The following is a 5,000-nucleotide window of genomic DNA, read 5'->3' as shown; positions in this document are numbered from 1 at the left end:
TGTTGTATGTGTGTGTTTGTGTATGTATGTTTGTGTTTGTTGTATGTGTGTATGTATGTTTGTTTGCTTGATTTTGTTTGTATGTGTTTGTGTGTGCTTGTTTTTTTTGTGTATGTATACGAGTGTATATATGTGTGCGTGTGTGTGTGTATGTGTTCGAGGGGTTTCATGCCCTGGCACTATGATAAAGAGGCAGACTCAGTTCGGGGAGACAAGCTGAGTGGCACACACCTTCCCCCCGCGCGTTGCCAATTTACCCAACGCGAGCAGTCTTCGCGCAAAGGACAAGGGGCGAGAGAGAGGAGAGGAGCAAGAGCAAAGGCGATGTTTTAAATCAAAAGGAGTGTAGAACGACGCGGTCGGAACACCCACTAAGATAAGTAGGTTGAATGGAGATTGGGGGATCATGTCCCCAGAAGAACATTTTGTGTACTAATGGCCAGGACGCCGCAAGAACACTTCCAGGAGGGCATTGTCGATTTTGGCCAAATTTGGAACCGCCTTATTTATTTGGTCGCATTCAGTCGCATGTTAAGCACCAGCAATGAGCAAGTGGCTTCTGCAAATTGCTATACTCTCTCTGTTGCGAAAGATTAAACAAAGCCCTATGTGTCTCGGAGGCTACCAGCAGCGACACTTAAAGAGTGCTACCTGAGATCACAACACTGTACTAACTGCTACTTGCCCTACTTGTGGTTGCTTTCAGGTCGTTTCTCGCATCGGGATTTTCGACTGCTTGTAGACAACACATTTTCGAAAATTATGAACTACTTTTTTATGCATTCACCTCGTTAGTACTACTAGTTACCCAGCATTAATATGGAATTTGAATAGTTCAGTTTTTTGTCTCTGACATAAGCTAGGGATAGAGAAGTGGGTAATAAAAATTAAAATACTCTAACAGAAAGTACTTCAGTAGAAAAATACTTCTTGTTACTTGGATATATATTTTTTTAGATTTCCAGACTAATAAAAAAGGTGGAGAGAGTGAGAATGTAAAAATAATGTATAATGGCATTGAAAAAGAAGAATTGTGGTAATAATGATGATGATGATGATGGTAGGCCTATTAACGATGATGGTTATGGTAACCATGGTAGTAATAATAATAGTGAGGAGAATAACAAGTGGTGCTAATAATATCGATGGTGATAAAAATAGCAATAGAAGAAATTGATCGCAGTAGTAATACTAATCATCGTGATAATGATGATGATCGCTCTAACTAGAACAAGACTACAGTTCCACTAGATTCGCTGCGAATGAACTAGAAAAAAGAGAAAGAAAACGAACCAGAAATGAAAGGAAGTCGAATGATAGTATCTCATCCTGGATGGTCAAATAGGGTGGTCGTTAGAGGCAGATGGATGGTTATTCCGACGGCCTCAGAGTGCCTATGTGAAGAATCTTAGCGATGCAAGATTTTTTTCTCTGATTTCTTCGCTCCTATAAATCCTTCTCCTGTCCTCTTCCCTAACCCCCTCTTCCTCCTGCTACCCATTCTACCTCCTTTTTCCTCCTCATCATCACCCCCCTTCCTTACACTGAGCATCTTCGCCCCCACCTCCTTGTATCTTTTCTTTACACCCCCTACCTCCACACACACATTCACCATCCTCGCCCCCAGCTCTTCCGTCCATCCTCCCTCCCCTTCCATCCATCTATCCACCATCCTTGCCCCTCATCCTTCCACCCCCCCCCCTCCCTTTAATTAAGTCAGTCTTCATTGCCCCTCTAAGTTACTATACATCTTAGGTCAAAGCGAACCATGAAAGAGAAGAAAAAAACCTTGATCTTACTTCTCTTATAAATCTCAGTCCGACTTGTTTACAATTCTTCACCCGTCCCCCCCACCCCCACCCCCACCCCGGTCGACCTCGTGTTGTTTATCGAGACACGCATCAACGCCATCATTGATATTAACAAGTTTGCTAATCCTCTCTCCCTAAAGTGTGGGGGGAGGGGGGGGGTCGAAGGGGGAGAAAAGGAGTGGGGATGGAGGGAGGGGAGGAGGATGAGGGGGAGGGAGGTAGGGGAGGAGAATGAGGGGGAGGGGGAGGGGGAGGGAGGGAGGGAGGAAGGTGGGGGTGAAGAGAGAGAGAGAAAAGAGAAAAAGAAGAAGAAGAGAGAGAGAGAGAGACAAGTGACGCAAAAAGCGGTCATCGAACCTAGAGACCCAAGCGCGATTTTTCTCTGTGACAACCCTCGATCCTAATGGGTTAAAGAGACGGCGGCTCGGTAAATCAGCTCGACCAAAACGGTGTGCTCGGGAGACGCAGGGACTCATTAGGGAACAACGCCCTTCTCCAAGCCTTAGGTCTAGGGGCTCCTCGTGGCAAACCGTAAATTAACTTTGGTGACATTACAAACAAATTTAGAGCCCATTAGCTCCGCGTTTTTTTTTTTGTTTTGTTTTTTCTCTCTCTCTCCCTCTTTCTTTTTTTCCCCCTTCGCCTCTACGTGCGATATCAATCTCTGATCTCGTGGTTTCCTTGCGTCGTTGAGTCGAGGATTTGCGTGAGACGATGCGAAAGGAATGACACTGAGAGAGAGAGAGGGAGGGAGGGAGAGAGGAGGGTAGAGTAAATGAGTGAGAGAGAGAGAGAGAATGGCACAGACAGACAGGCAGAACGACCGACTGACAGGCAAATGAGAGGCTGAAATGAAACAGACAGAGAGAGCGAAAAAAAAATAAAAAGGGTAGTACAGAACTTTGAAAACCATCGTGGTGTCGCACGCCCCTTGCACCAGTTTCCCCCCGGTGTCCGAGAGGGGTGACTCGAGTAAACAAACATACAGGCGGATTCTTCACCCCAGGCGATCTCCGTTGGACACATGGCCGTGACCGGGAGGTGGAAGGGAGGAAGAGAATAATTAAGAAACACAGAGAGGCCAATAAATCTGCGAATGATAAGAGAAAAGAAATGAAAATTGAAGAATTAATCCCTGTCGTGGTGGGTCTCGCCATGACCGGCTTCCACCCGCTATCACCGTCATTATTTTGATTATAAGATTCTGTAGGTTTGTAATTAGGAATGTTGCAAGTCGGTAATGATTCGGCAAAACGTTAGCTCGGCTGTGGGATGATAGGGATTCTGCACAACGCTGATACAAGTTGGTATTGATTTACAAAACGAAAATATCATAGGGTCGTTTCGTTAAATAGGTCTGTAATATGGAGGGACAGACAGATAGACAGACAGACAGACAGACAGACAGACAGGCAGACAAAAAACAACAGAAAAGAGAGAGAGAGAGAGAGAGAGAGAGAGAGAATGAAATTAAATAGAAAATGTAATACAATCAACTGCTCAACTATCAAATCTGTATCACCCTAATTCTAGAACATCAGTATGAAGCTGTATCATTTTTGACAATGCGCTGATATTTGTACTGGATTGTGGGTTGCACTGTGGTATTAGCTGGCTCGTTGTGCATGAATGCGTTTGTAATGTGACGTTTGTAATGAAGAGAAAAGTTTATGAACTGTCTCATTCTCATGTTCTGATTTTTTTCGTCTCTCTCTCTCTCTCTCTTTGTCTCTCTCTATCTATATATCTATTTCTGTTCTTTTTCTATCTACCTATCTATCTCTCTGTTTCTTTTTTCTGTTTCAATCTCTCTCTCTCTCTTTATTTTTCTGTTTCTCTTTCTCTCTCTCTCTCTCTCTCTCTCTCTCTCTCTCTCTCTCTCTCTCTCTCTCTCTCTCTCTCTCTCTCTCTCTCTCTCTCTCTTTCACTTTTGCCTTGCAGACAGAGATCTTTATCTGTGATTCATACAAATGCGTTATTAGTTTTTTTCCCCTGAACATCTTGTTAATAATGATAGGTCTTATATTTCACACAATGGACGAAGGTTGCTCAAGAAGGCAGGGTCATTAGCGGTGCAATTATGCTAAGGACCTTAATTATGATGACGCTACTCTTGCACAGTTAATTAGCTACGATAAATCATGTAAGCATTAACTGAGATAAAAAATGGACTGACAGTTGAAGAATAAGATAGAGTTTAAGAGACAAAATGGACATCGTTTTTGGATGAACTTGGTGGACAAATAGATTTATTCTTTTGATGTTATGCATACATTTTATTTTACTAGTTTTCTCTCGATTATTCATTTGTTATGGTTGTCGTGATGAAAGGTGACGTAAACCGACAGGTGAATGCAAGTAACAGAGATGTCTGATGAGAATGTTATATAATAAATGTACTGTATGTAATATTGTGTATTTATGTACCTATGTATGTAAATTATATATCTATACATACATAAAAACGTTATATGAATCTCCCTTTCTTTTCTCTCTGTCATTGTCTCTCTCTCTCTCTCTCTCTCTCTCTCTCTCTCACTTTATATACATTATACATGTACATATTCCCATTTTTGTTCATTTATTATTGTTCCAGAAAGAAATCCGACTTCCCATTTCTCCGTTTCTTCCTCTCAGGAGCGAGTGTTTGACATTCTTGTGACAACTCGGAAGGACTGGTTGGAGGGCGGTTTCCTGCTGGGCCGGCGGGAGCCTTTTTTTGGAGGGGGAGGGGAGGGGGAGGGGGAGGGGGGTGTTGCATGTGGGTGGAGGAGGGGGAGAGGGAGGGTCATTGCATTCGGCTGATTTTTCTTCTTGCGTCCTGAGGGGTAGGAGTAGGCGGAGGGGGGGAGGGGGTTAGGGGACAAGGAGCATTCAACTGTGACTTTATTTTTATTTTTTTTGTTTGTTTTGTTTTCTTTCTTTTTTGAGAGGGTATATTCTAATAAGTTTAGCTCATTTATTCATTTATTTTCTACCCTTTTGTGAACGGGAGAAGATTTTAGAAGTCTGTTTATTTTAAGATGCAATAATGTTGAAGCCCTCCCACGCGTTTGTTTGTATATGTTCAGCCATAAATGAATCTGTTTGAGAAAATATGTCTAGCCAGTTTCTTCTTCTTCATCGTCTTATTCCTTAAATCGAGGCGACGAGACACCTAAGGAGTTTTTGACGATTGGCTGAATTGCA

The 5,000-nt window shown here is 42.7% G+C and overlaps 1 protein-coding gene across 9 annotated transcripts in view; it reads left to right on the top strand.

Annotated features, from left to right (window-relative positions):
- The window catches only part of LOC122245868 (TOX high mobility group box family member 4-A), a 1,066,433-nt gene that overhangs the window by 530,370 nt on the left and 531,063 nt on the right, over positions 1–5,000 (top strand). The gene's annotated exons all lie outside the window — the stretch shown is intronic.

This window comes from Penaeus japonicus, unplaced genomic scaffold (genome assembly GCF_977035675.1).
Source record: "Penaeus japonicus unplaced genomic scaffold, GWHDUDI00000001_assembly GWHDUDI00000010, whole genome shotgun sequence".
In the NCBI taxonomy this organism is placed as follows: Eukaryota; Metazoa; Arthropoda; class Malacostraca; order Decapoda; family Penaeidae; genus Penaeus; species Penaeus japonicus.
The sequence above is the reverse complement of the archived record's forward strand: the minus strand, read 5'-3'. Positions and strand labels throughout refer to the sequence as shown.